Genomic DNA, 14,284 nt, shown 5'->3' on the forward strand with positions numbered 1-14,284 from the left:
AGTGGAGTTAGTAGGTTTATCCTAAGGATTAATCTAATTTAGGGAAAAAAAGACTACATGAAAAAATTGATATTTTTGGATTTTTACTCATTCAGACTCATGTAACTTAGCTAACTACACTGTACCATCTGGATATTATTATCTCTAATGTGTGTGACTATATCAAGTTACATTAAAAGATAAGTTAAAAGACCATAACATTACAAAATAGAACAAACAGAACTGAGATTGCCTATCCAACCTGCACTGCGACCCCCCGCCCCATGCATGTTCATTATGATGTCATCTTTGAATATATGGTCATGTAATATGTTTTTCTGTTGGTCCCCTACCTCATTTAGGCAATAGTTGAATGAATAGTTGTTTGACATTTCTTTTTCTCCACCATGTTCAGTGTATGGTTCCATGTCTATTTTATGCATACCATCCAGACTCTATATTGAATATAGAATTACTACTTTCTGTCTGGCACTTCTTTGTTCTTCTGGGAGTGTTTTAAGAATATTCAAGAATGTATCTTCACAATACTGAATAGGTGATAGTATTATTCTACAGCTGAGGGGCCACAGCACCACAGTGTTAAGGCTGACATTGTCAGAAGCATCAATTAGTTTTGGGTGATCAACATTAAGCACCTACATCCTGATTTCTTTCCACAGCACTCAACTGTTTTGTTGAAATGTTGATGTACTAATTCTAGTTGCATTGGTGTGGTGTTGTACCCACGACGGTCCAGGAAATATGAGGGGCAAGGATTTTTGTAGATTAAACTTTTTATTGGACTGATTGTATGGTTGGGATAGATTTGATTTGTACAACCTTTGAAATGCAGTGCCTCCATAAATAATTTTTTAATTCACTGTATTCAAAAGCTTGTTTAAATCTATCCCAAGCTTGCAGCTGGTCAAAGAAAAGATTTCACCCACTAATTTCAGTGAAGTACTAAGTATTTCTGCAAACTCAGTCCTTGTTGTTTTGTACTGGGCACCCACGAAGAAAAGAATGTGGGACCGATGGCAAAATGTGTGAAAAGTTTGATTACCTCTTGGGTAAGTAGAAGCTATTTTTCTCGGCTGTAGAGGATATATGAGATTAGCATGTTGGTTCATAAGTCTTAGAACTGGCATTTATATGTTGGACATTCCTGCGTAAAGTTATTATACATCATTCAAACAAGAGAGAGCAACATTTAAACAAATGAGAACCATTTTTAATGACTGTCTGTCTGTCTGTCTTTTCCCAATTTAAGTTAAAATGGTGAAGTCCATCTTTAATCCAAAATTGTAAGGGCATGCTGTTCAGCTATAGCTATCTTGACTGAAGAGTCTATCTATGTCTTTGCTTATCAAAATCCAAATATCTGAGATTGTGCAAACCTTAGTATGTCCAGAGCGTAACTGATAAAAGAGCAGGAAAGATTGTTTACTATTTTAGCTGCTGAAGGAGGATGTTGTATATTAGCTTTTTCCAGGTTACAAGGTTCTAGCAATACAGCTAAGGTTAAAGGCATATGATATAGTCACAATTAAAGAATGGAGTCTTTGTTTTTTGCACAGTATGGCGCTAAGACAGAAGGATTAGACCAGGAAATTAAAACCAGGTGGCTATTGGTTTGAATTTTTAAGGCTAAAGATTTAACATTCAGAAAGCAGGGCTATTTCCTAATTTAATAACAACACATTTTCCAAATACAAGATTTTTTAATTATCTTATAGATGTTTGTTTGCAGATGTTTCTGTTATATTATTGTTGGTGTGTCCACACAGCAAACATGCTGAACATATTTGCCTTTTAAAGTCATGTTGGAATATAGATAGGCTTTTTGTGGCATTAAGTTTTCTAGTTAATAGTGACAAGATTGGGGGGGTGTATATAATGCCCAGGGAGAGTGGGCTGCGTTTCTCAGCTAAACAAAAGTATAAGACTTTCAGCTGTGTGCAAATGCTCCTATTAAAATGTCACAATTACAATCCTCTACGGAAGTTCAAATCTTACATGTTTTTCTTTCTTAAGATATTTGTAAATACTCTACAATGTTTAAAATCTATAACAAATAGAAGTACCTGTTTTTCTCATGTCCTTTATGTTTACCATAAACTCTATTGTACAATATATAGTTTACCAAACTAAATTAGCTTAATTAATTTCCTAAAAGAAAATGATAAAATATCTTAATTTGCTGTAAGTATTGGCAATAGTTTATCAATTTTTGTGAAATAAATAATAGATCTGTCTCTGTCAGAAAGAGTATTCAGTTGAAACTCAGAAAACAAAGGCTAGTGCATTTTATGAATATTCAGTCTGTCTGTCTCTTTCTGATCAAATGTTAAATACTTTATTTATTTTTCGCATAAAGAAGTGCTTGTCTCCTATAGTGGTCAATGTTGACATTATAACTATAACTAGCAGCAAATCCTCACAGAATGCCTTTCCTATCTCAAAAAAGGCACTGCCATATCAAAACTGTCATCTAGTATAATGGACAACAGGATATATCCTCTTCAAAGGCCCAGGCCCAGTATCTCCAGGTCAATCATCCATTATGGACCAACATAGATTCATACACTGTAAAGCTGGAAGGGACCTAGGAAGATCCTCGGGTCCAGCCCCCTGCACCAAGCAGGAAAAATAACTGGGGTGAGGTGACCCCAGCAAGGTGACTGTCCAGTCTCCTTGTGAAGATTTCCAGGGTAAGTGATTGCACCACCTCTGGAGAGAGCTTATTCCAGTGTCTGGACACCCTGACTGTGAAGAAGTTTTTCCTAATGTTGAGCCCGAAACAGTCTTTCAGGCGTTTGTGGCCATACTACTGGTTTTCTCCAAGGGTGCTCTGGTGAACAGTTGTTGGCCAAGCCCTTGATGTATTCCCCTGATGTAGCAGTAAGCTGCTACCAGGTCCCCTCTCAGCCTTCTCTTTTTCAGGCTGAAGAGTCCCAGGTAGGGGTGGCCCACAATTTTTTGGGGTCCCCTGACATGGTGAAGCTGGCAGGGGGTGGTGGCGAGCACCCGAAGAAGCCGGTAGTGGCATGAGCGATGAGGGGGGAGTGGGATGGCAAGTGGATGGACATAAAGCCAGCAGCAGCAGCGACAATGCAGACTGGTGGCAACTGTCCACCCCGCCTTGCTACATCACTGATTTTGAGTGTTCACGACCACAGGGGCCGCTTGGCTGCGGGGCCCCCTGCGTCCGCAGGTTCCGTAGGATAAGGCAGGGGCTGGCCCTGGTCCCAGGTCCCTCACCGTTTCCTTGTATGGCTTGCCATGCAAGTCTCTAATCATACAGGTGGCTTCTCTGGACTCTCTCAAGTTTTACCATGTCCTTGTTAATGTGCGACACCCAGAACTGGACACGGTCCTTCAGTTGCAGCTGAATAGAGAGGAAGAATCACTTCCTTGGTTTTGCTGGAGAGGCATCGATTGATGCATGCCAGAGGCCATTCGACACAAGTCCATTCCCCAGCTGACTGGGTGGTCCAGTGATCGTTCTACTGACAGCTCCCACTTCATAACAGTGCTTCTCCACTTTTGACTTAAAGGGCAGTCCACTGTGGTATCAGCATGTTAGTTAACTAGTTGCCCTTGTTCAAATTTGCCTGGTTTCCTGCTTTTAGCTGTCTAGGCTAAAAGGGGAGGTGTCTATTTAATAACTTGTTAACTAGTACATTCTAAGAAATGTTCAGAAAAACTCCAGTGTAAATAAGGCCAGGTGTGCTTTAGTATATTGTAGATGGTTATATATAAGTCTGGCTTAACTTCACCAGCCTGGATGTGTTGAAATACATCCTCTCTTGCCTATGCTAGAATTCTGGCACATGTTATTTAGACCACACGGGCCTAATTTATTACATGCATAAGGTAACCTTTAAAAACATTCTTTAAAAAAACCTGTATATTTGCATGAAGTTTAACTCTTGGTTGGGGCCTAATTTCAGCTGTAATGAAGTTGCTAGTGTTTTTTTGGCAGACTAAACTGAGAGTAGAACCCAACTAAGCACCTCAGTACTGATTTTCTGCTTCTCTGTATTGTCCTGCCTTTTCACTGTTTTACATGCAAGTTTTAATTAAAGCTTTTCTGTGAAGTTTATGCCAGCAAGAATCCATTATTTTCAAATGCTCTCATATACATATAACTTACACAATATTAAGATTAATAAGTAGCCAATAAATAAGTCTGTTCACTGAAAAAGAACTGCTAACCTTTCAAACAAAGCAAAGGATAAATGAACACAAAATGTCTCCCTATAACAGTTTTAACTATATAGATCTATTGTTGAGTTTACTCCCTCTGACTTTTTAAAAATTTTAACAGGCAGTCAAGGGCCCCTGTTCCTTAAAAGGGGAAGGGAGAGCAGGCTAGCCTTGCTGTGTAGACAGGCAGCCAAGCCAAACCTAGCTGCACTGTAATGAACCAGATGAGTGATGCACGTTTCCAGGCAGCCAGAGGATAAAGACTGCAAGCAGGTGGGATAAGCTTGAGCAGAAAAGGGCAGGCTGCCCATTAGGCAAAAGGGGAAATCCCTCTTGATTAGAGAATCACCTGACCAAAAATGGCTCCAGGGCATATAAACTGTGGCTCAATGGAAGGGGAGGGCTGCATAAGACCCTGGGAGACACCCAAACCACCCTGAGAGCTCCAAAGGAAGAAAGGCTGGCCTGGCAGGATGTCTTTTACCCAGGGTGGGGCAGGTTTTTGTTTGAAAATGGTTTGTTGCAGTTAAGTTTGACTGGAGGACTAGGTGTGGCTCATAGGGGTGGCTGGAAAGCCATGCAGGGGTGCAAAACAGACACACCAGCGTTAGACTTTGCCAAGGGAAGGACCTCAAGATAGGGAGACCAAAACAAGCAGAAGCTGAAAGTGGGGTTTTAAAGCCTTACCTGAACAGCGGGTACAGGCAACTTCAGAGAGAAGGCTAGGGCCTGAGCCCCCATGGGGTGGCTGATGATAAGGTTGGGACAGAGGAGCCAGGCCGGTGCAAGTTGGCCCGGGCTTAGGAGTCCACAGCTAGAGTAACCAGCAGGCCAGGACCAAGAGGGCAGAAGCCTACACGAGCTGGTATGGAAAACATGGAATCTGGGGCCAGGATTTTGCAGCAGTGCCAGCATGGTCCGGAACCAGAGGGGACTGCGATCCACTGCCTGCACGCCCCAGAAACTTTGGCCGTGCACTGTCATGGCCCTACCTGCGGTCATGGCTCCTGTGGTCTCCATGGAAACCAGCCACCGTGATGCAAGCAGGGGCTGCTGGGAAATGGAGTCTGACCATCGGCCAAATCCACCATTTTGCCTCCCCCTGCTCTGAGGTGTCTGGTGTCCTGACACCAACAGGGCCAGAAGAGTCACAACTGCTTGCCTGAGTTGCAAGTTTGCAGTTGACTGGACCAGACTGGATCCTCTGGGTAGCCTCCTAAACTCTTGGAGCAACATCAAGGCATGGCAGACAAAGTAACAGGCAATGGGAATCCTGAGGACCAGAGGGAACAGGAGTCATGTGTCCGCCAGGGGGCATCACGGCTACACCTGAGACATAGGTGCTATTACAAGTACCTGTTTACAAAACTGGTGAGACCTTTAAGATCTTCTTCTAGAGAATCTGATGGTTATTTATTCACACAGGAGGTCTGGAGGTTGACACTGCTTTCTCGTGATCAGCTTTTCAAGAGTTAGCATGTTGGGTACTGAGATCTTTTGAAAATCATAAGGAACTGCTAGGCCATTTTAAAATTATGCCTTTTATTTAGGTGTAGGTTGTAGCCGTGTCACAAGCAGACAAGGTTCTTTGGGTGAATCTGATATCTTTTATTAGACCAACTTAAATAGTTGGAAAATAATTTTTAGGCAAGCTTTGAGGTTCAAAAACCCTTTGTCAGGCCAAGGAAATTTCAGCAGTTGGTGTGTGCTCTTCCTGGAAGAATGAAAAGTAAAGAAGCCAGTGGCTGGGCTGGTATGTATACAAGATAGGCAGTCAGTAAAGATGTGAATGGAGTCAACGGGTGAGAGAGAGGCTGGGGGGAGAAGGGGATTGAATGGTGGAGAGGTACCTGGAGAGTCAGATGTCAGGGAGGTTATAATGTGTCATAAATCCAATGTCTATGTTTAATCCACAAGTTAGATCGGGGAGCTGCACTTCTGTCTGCACCCAGTGCATTGCTAATTGAGAACTCTGGATACTTAAAGATAGTCCGATTTCCATTGACTTGTATGTGGTATTTCTTTCCTAGTACTGTGACCCTGACCTGCTCACTCCTTCCATGTAAGTTCTGCTCATCTTCGGGAGCCCAGTGGTAACAGAGAAGGGTAGGATACATATTGTATGGTAGGAGAGGTACCTGAAAATGTGTACATCTCACACCTAAGTTCCTGGCCCTAGTTATTTCAAGTACATAGAATTGATTTGTTTTGAATCTATGCTCTGGAGAGTGACATCTTTTCTCTTTTTGCAGAACAGAGACGGCTAGGCAGCAGTAGTAGAAACTTCCCTCTGCTGGTCTGGCAACATGCTCCAGCCCTGTGCAAGAGCCACGCTAGGCATATGATATTAACACAGTTTTTCTCCCCGATTTTTGCTTTTCCTGTAGGAACTGACAGCCAGGAAACCTGTGTGATACAGACACTTGTCTGTTGGGTAGCATTGCTAGCACAGTTCATGTATCACAGAGCTTGCTAACACATCTGCTAAAAGTTTTTGTCTCCCTACACACTTCCTTTGGATTTCTGGTGAGATCCCTGTTGGCCCCTGAGTTTTGTCGTTCCTTAGACATACTAATTTCTTTTCCATCGGTGCTTATATATATATCTGATGCTATTGTTTCTGCTGCTGCTTGTTGCTTGCATACTTTCTTTGAAAATACAGATGCAGCCTTTGTTTTTATTTTTGGAAAGTGTATATTTTCCATCGATAAACAAAGAACATCTATGTGTCACCTTCTCATTTTGTTCAAAACAGTTTTTTCCTTTATTTAAATTTCTAATGCAAACCTCCTTTCAGTCTCCTGAGCCTGCCTTTGTTATCTGTACAGTCTTTTACAATATGATTTTGTTATGTTTTCCTGGCTTATTTTTAATCATGACCCCATTTTTAACTAGTCATCTCTTTTGTTTAATAATACAACTTTTTTAAAATTCTATTAAACAAAATAGGTGACTAGTTAAAAATGGGGTCATGATTAAAAATAAGCCAGGAAAACATAACAAAATTATACATAGACAGATTTGACCCTGTTGGGTTGCCTTTGGCAAGTCACTTCCTTTACCCAGTGCTTCAGTTTTTTCATCTTCAAAATGGGTATAATAGTGCATGCTTTTTAAAAATTAAATACTTTGAATGTTATATAAGAACTACTTGCTGTTAGTAAAGTATTCCAAGATTCTTTGAATGAAGGGATCAGAGGCATTCAAAGTATCTGATGAAATGAGCTTGCTTGGGCTCATGAGAGCTTATGCATCTCTGATTTAGTTAGTTTATAGGGGCCCTCTCTACCCTACCTTTATTCAAAGTATCACCATTATTATTTTGCATTAGCTTAATCTGAAGAGGCTTTATACAATAAGTATCGCTGTTTATGTCTAAAGTCTATTTAATGATTGCTATAAATAGTAAGACTTTGAAATGGTGGGAACATAGCTACAATTCTGGACAACGAAAGTAGCACATTTTGGAATGGGATACCTGTCCAAGTTGATAATGAATGATCTACATCCGAGGCATGGAGGCTGAAGGCCCATGTTTATGTAGTCAATTGATGGTGCTGGGTAATCAAATCTTGGTTTCTTAGGGCCAGTGCTTCTGCTTTTATCTGCTGTCTCCACATTTTGTGTTGTTTTTGTAACATGAGACTCAAACCAAAGAATTGGTTTGCCTTAATCTTTCTAACATTCAAGTAAATATAAAATTATTCCAAACTGGTAGCTGCTGACTTTAACTTACCCCAGATGCCAAACAAAAGTTTTAGCAAGGCACAGTTGTAGTATGGATCTCTCCCAGAAATCTGCCCACAGGAAGACATCTGAAAATCCAGCTGCTGCTATTTATTATAGAAGAATAATACTTTCTGAACAAACTGCAGCCTTGGAAAAGAAAGGTTCCTTTGGAACTCTGCTGTGCCAGATCAGCAAGATTAAGAACATTTTTTAGCATTTCTTTTTCATATCAACTGAACTGGTAGTCACTGGAGTGAACACAGGCCATCTGGACTGAGACTGGAAAGGAAGGGCACAGTCTGCTGTCAGCAGTCTTAAGCCATTAGCCAGTCAGCAGTGTGATACACAGGGCTTAGCAAGGAGTCTTGCACTGGAACAGACTACCATGATTAAAACCAGTCTGCCTGAGCTGGCATACTCGTTCAAGATGTTACTATTTAGTCTAGTAATGCAGACTTAGCTTTCCTGCATTTCTGATTCTTTCTGCATAGTCCGTTTAATTCCATGATGTACCATTTCTCAGCCATCACCGAGAAAGTCATGGAATCTCTGAAACATGGATTTGTAACATGGTGTTTCCTACTCAAAAGGAATTACACAATCTGCAAGGAAATGTGCACTTTTGCACTGTCTCCATTCTCACAAATCACATGTTTATGATTCTTTAAAGCCAATGTACAGCAAATTTTAATTACCTGCAGTATTTACAGTGGGGTGGTCAGCAATATTAAAAGAGCTGAATGCAGTACTGAATAGCAGTAGTGCAGAATAAACACTAGCAAAACTTGTTCTTAGCTCTAAGTACATGAGAGAATAAATTCTTCCCTTCCACACTCTCAGGATAGCCTGGGTCATTCAGTTGTTACCTTGATAAACCCTTAAGGCAGAGATTAGACTGTCCAGAGCTCCATGATGCAAGACCCAAATTCATGCAGAATCTCACCATTATTCTTGTAAATGTAAAGAACTCGCAAGGTCATTGTCTTCCCTCCTTGCAGGGAACAGAAGGGGATCAATCCAGCTGTGTTTTCGTCTTAGAAGTTGAAATATTTACAGTCAGTAGTCATCTTGTTCTTACAGTGCTGTCTCCACAGATAGGGATAGATGCTGGCAGTAACATTGCTATAAGAGGGGCACTGACATAGGTGCAAAGCAAACTATTCTGCAGAAGGTCTGTGTGGGCAAGATCTCTTACCCATATAAGCCTCACTAATGTCACTGCGATGCCTTCAAGTGCAAGGATCCTTCTTTTAGAACTGGGAGTGTAAATTCTATCTTAGACCACATGCATTGGTTAATCCAGGGGTACTTAACCTGTGGTCTCTGGGCCAGATGTGGCTCACGGAGCCATGACATCCAGCCTATAGGTTGGGAAATCTGATGGTGGGGGAGCAGTGGCAATTAATACTGCCAGCCTTCCCTGCTGCCTACATCATGGTATGATGTGCCAAAGAAAAAAAAAGATTTCTGCATAATTAGACTTAAGGATAGTTAACAACCTTAATTTTGGAAACCCCAAGTGAATACAATCTGAAACTCAAATATTAATGTATGAAAGAATGCAACCCACATCCAATTAAAATGGATTTGAAATAGGTTACAACATGACTTGGAGGTCATGGTCTCAGAAAGTCTTAAACAGATGTCAAGGGACTGACAACTGTGCCTTTTCCACATTGATAAATGAGAGGGGATTCCTAGTTTGGAAACAATTATGTTCATGTTAACCATGGAATTAAAGGATTTCTGACTTTCTTGTAGAAGTTGCACTTCAACATCACAAAATCATATCCAAAAAGAATGATTTTTTGGTAAAGACAAGCAAGATAAACTAATTGTGATCTTAATGATGAGTCAAACTTTGTAGGACCATAGTGTGCACTATGATGTATAAGAGGCTGTTAAAAAACACAGCTGGTTATCCAGTGTGTCCAGTCATCTGTGGAATTTTCAGAGTTGTCTTCACCAATAACATGTGCTCTTCAGTGCAACTGTGCTGTCTCTACCTGGAGAGAGAATTATGATGTGATGCTTTCTGAATTGGAAGTTTTGTTAGACCAGTATCCAATCCTGAATGTCCTGGCCCTGTCTGCAGGGTTGGCAGTGCCACAGCAGGTAACAAACCCAACTTTATCTCAAGCTTGCCTGTAGACAGAGCTCAAGCCTGTCTTGAAGGTACCTGACCAAATGGATGGATTTCACTATGAAGTGGCTAATATTCTAGTTGCATTTTGCTATGTAATGGACCTAATACTGCAGGACTTCACAATGATTTGTCATCTAAATATTATACTCACTATAGGTTGTTATGGATCAACCCCATCTATTTCCTGTAGGCCATGAGTAGTGAATCTGCCAAAACTTCATGTATGTGCGCAACTGCATCGGATACAAGATGAAAGTGATCCACAGGTTCAAATGAAACAAACAAGTCAGTCAAATCAAAGTGAATCAAAACATAGAAGTAATTCTCCTGCAGCTTTTTGCGTGCTCTCTTCCTGATCTCTGGCTTTTGGGGCTGAGTCTTTTACTACTGACCTAACAGGCTATCCACTTGCTCACCTATTGCTGGAGGACCTGGCTTTGTGTGGTGTCAGCTGCACTTTTTCCTGCAGCCTTGTTAGTTGAAGTCTGCTACTTGGGGCCATCTTCAGGATTTTGGAAGCTGTGGGCACTGTGAGATTCTGGAATGTCACAGTTTGTCATGGTGACTGCTTGAAAACACATTTGACATTTCATATAATTGCTTATGTGAATGTTGGCATATTTGTGTGCTTGTGGTTTAGTGCTCCCCATTGAACACCTGAAGGCTCCTAGCTAGTACAGAGCCACATATACATGCCTTGCTTTGGTACTGGCTGATGGATCTTGGGGCATTTCAAACTGGAGGCCAAGGACCTAAGCCCCATGGGCCATGCTTTAACTGTAACTACTCACTATGCCATGGGACCAAGTCTTGTCTGGAATAAAATGTTACAACTCCACTGACTTCAACAGAGATATTTTACAGCAAAGAAGGATGAACTCCCATTTCTCCACTATTGCCCCATCCCCACCTACTCCCTCTGGAGGTTTCTGTTGCTACTGGAGGGCTCAAATCTCTTCCTTTACTGCCAGGAATCTAAGAAGCCAGTACTGCACCTCATAAGACAGGCACAGCCAACCTGTGGCCACAAGTATTGCAGGTAGCCTCTATGTGGCATGTAGCAGATCAGGAAGGGAGCAAGCATCACAGGGCAGATAGGGCAGAGAGCAGGAAGCAGGCAGCAGACTGGGCAGAGGAAGGAGATTGGAGTGGCACTCAGAAGGTGGGAGGCTTTATTTGTGGCACACCTGCTTAAAAGGTTGGTCCCCACTGTCATCAGAGAAGGAAGGATTCTGAGGTTCCCTACCGTACCCTGGTACCTGCAAGGCCTAGACACAGTTTAGGTCCATGGCTGTATAAATTAAAAATCAGTCAAAGCAATGTTCTAGCAGCGAAGTTCTATCATCCTTTCAGATACGTGTTAAATTTTCTGTTCTTCTTTAACTGGTTAAATGTTTTACATGATTACGTTGTAAAGTGTGTACCACAAAACCTGCTGCATGACACAACCACTTCATGTTGCTGCTGAAACCTTTCCCACTCTCTCCTGATTTGTGATTTTTCACAATTAACATGTATTGGGCAAAGGCAGCAGTAACTAAGAAAGCAGGTCTGGATAACACCAGTATTTGTAATTTCCGGTGAGGTTTATGTAATGTAAAATTTAAAAAATCTCACAAATAAAATTCTGGATCAAAATGTAGTAGATAAAATTCTATTTCCATTACCTTGTTTGGAAGGGAAAGGAGACTTGGTCAGAGTGCTTTTGTTTCCTTTTTCTTTGGAAACATCCTTATTTGGCATCTGTAAAGAATTTATATTCCCTGGTTCTGGATAAAGCCTTTTCAGGGCTCATGTTACATATTTCCTCCTTGAACTGAAGTGCAGATATAAAAAATGGCTTTTTCCTCAGTCTTGAGACTTAGCATGAGCCACTGTCAGTCAAATACCAGCTTTTAACAAGGAAGCAAGAAGAATTAGGAGGAATCTCCTTGACTATAAAACTTCTGCATCTCCATATAAGCAATAGGCAAACAGTTGGGAGCTGCTACATGTTATACAGTTAAACAAACATACGTACCCATAAGTGCTGTGAGCACCCGTAATCTGTGTCCTTTTTTTTCCTTCAGAAGTTGGAGACACGAGTATGGAATTCTAGCTCGCCCTCTCAGCAATAAACTTTTTCCTCTGTCCCTTTGCAGATCTCATTGCTTATTTTTAAGCAAGTTAAAGAATATTTTAAAGCAGAGGTTGGCAACATTTTTGGGCAGAGTGCCCCAAACTCCTGGAGTCTTGACTTGTAATATGCTGGCATGCCAGGGGCAGACAGTGGGAGGCTGCAAGGGGGCCTGATCCTTGTTGTGGCAGCACAGCCCTGGCCCCTTCTCCGCCGTCTGCCAAGCAAAATGCTCTCATGTGCCATGTTCTGTCACCTGTGCTGAGGGTTGCTTAACCTCCGCTTTAGAGAATACTTTAAAAGTATACAGCTTTTAAAATAAATCATTATAGAGTACTTTACAATTAGAGGTACATATTTATTTGAGTATTTATTCCTGTTGAAGGCTTTCTTACTGTTTTAGCTTATTATGACAAGACATAATTGGTAGTTCATGCGAGATATTTGTTTGCAATTAAATTTCCCCTTTTCATTACCCGAGGGGCTGGTGTACTGCGTTCTAATTTAGCTTTGCAAGAGAATTATATTTTCTCAGGCCAAATTTGACAAATTCCATGCATTTCCCCAAAAAGACCTAGGGAAGTAATGAAAAGAAAGAGGGGATTGGCAGTAAACACCGTTTGCTTTTGGCCAGCTATGATTTTGCTGAGAAAAAGTATGTGCTTGTTTAGGTTTTAGTCAATTTTTTTTTGGTAATAAAAAGAGAACTACATGCCAACCTGTCACCAGCTGCCTTAAAGAACTCCGATTCCATTGCTCCGTATGCCTGTGTGCCTCAGTTAATACCTCACGTACCCTGACGAGTACAGGAACCAAGAATTTGTGTGACTGTGTATGTGTGAGTTGGAATCATAAAACTGAATTTTTAGAAGAACTTGAGTTCAGTCAAGCAAGTTGCCATCTCCCTCTTTCTATGACTAGTATCTCAGAACTAGATTGTGGGAAATGGTGCTAACTTTATTTTCAAATGAATCTATATATTTCTTGCAGGCACTGGAAAATCTAGTGTTTCCACTGTACAGTAGCTGTGTAAAAGGAACAAAGCTGGTCATTTTTAAGAATACTGATAGTCGTGTCAGACTAGGTGACTCTGCTTCAGACCAGTTGGAACCGGTCAGAACTGGTTGGAATCAGAACCTGTTCAAAGGGGTCGTAACAGGCTGGAATCAGTTCAAATGGGTAGGAACCGGCCGGAACTGGTTCAAATGGGTCAGAACCAGTTCAAACCGGGCAGAAGCAGTCGGAACTGGGTATCATAGAATCACTGAGTGGGAAGGGACCTAGACAGATCATCTAGTCCGACCCCCTGCCATGAGCAGGAAGGAGCACTGGAGGTGGCAGGGGTCATAAGACCCCAGCCAGGTGCCTATCCAGTCTCCTCTTGACGATCTCCAGGGAAGGTGAGAGCACCACCTTTCTGGGAAGCCTATTCCAGGCTCTGGCCACCCTTACCGTGAAGTAGTTCTTCCTAATATCTAACCTAAACCTGTCCTCCCTCAGCCTGTGGCCATTGTTCTGGTGACTCCAAGGGGGGCCCTGGTGAACAGACTTTCCCCAACTCCCTGCTGGTGGCCCCTGATAAGACTGAAGAGATTCAGGTCCCTCAGCCTCTCCTCATAGGGCCTGCCCTGCTGCCCCCTGATCATGTGGGTGGCCCTCCTCTGGACCCTCTCCAGGTTCTCCACATTCCTCTTGAAGTGCGGCGCCCAGAACTGGACACAGTACTCCAGCTGCGGCCTGACCAGCGCCACATAGAGGGGGATCAAGACCTCTCTGGACCTGTTAGTGATGCCCCATTGATGTATGACAGGGTGCGGTTGGCTCTGCCTATTGCTTTGTCACATTGGTGACTCATATTCATCCTGGAGTCAATCCTGACTCCAAGGTCCCTCTCTGCTTCTGTGCTGATGAGAGGGTCAGCCCCTAACCTATAACCATAATGCTGGTTCCCTCTCCCCAGGTGCAGCACCCTGCACTTGTCCTTGTTGAACTGCATCCTGTTCAGATCTGCCCACTTCTCTAACCTATCCAGGTCTGCCTGGATGCGATCCCTGCCTGTCGGTGTATTCACTTTACCCCACAGCTTGGTGTCATCAGCGAACTTG

The 14,284-nt window shown here is 42.2% G+C and overlaps 1 protein-coding gene across 1 annotated transcript in view; it reads right to left on the reverse strand.

Annotated features, from left to right (window-relative positions):
* The window catches only part of LOC149867325 (uncharacterized), a 38,902-nt gene that overhangs the window by 13,085 nt on the left and 11,533 nt on the right, over positions 1–14,284 (reverse strand). The gene's annotated exons all lie outside the window — the stretch shown is intronic.

The sequence above is a fragment of the Crocodylus siamensis genome, chromosome 4 (genome assembly GCF_052110815.1).
Source record: "Crocodylus siamensis isolate JL-2025a chromosome 4, ASM5211081v1, whole genome shotgun sequence".
Classification (NCBI taxonomy): domain Eukaryota; kingdom Metazoa; phylum Chordata; order Crocodylia; family Crocodylidae; genus Crocodylus; species Crocodylus siamensis.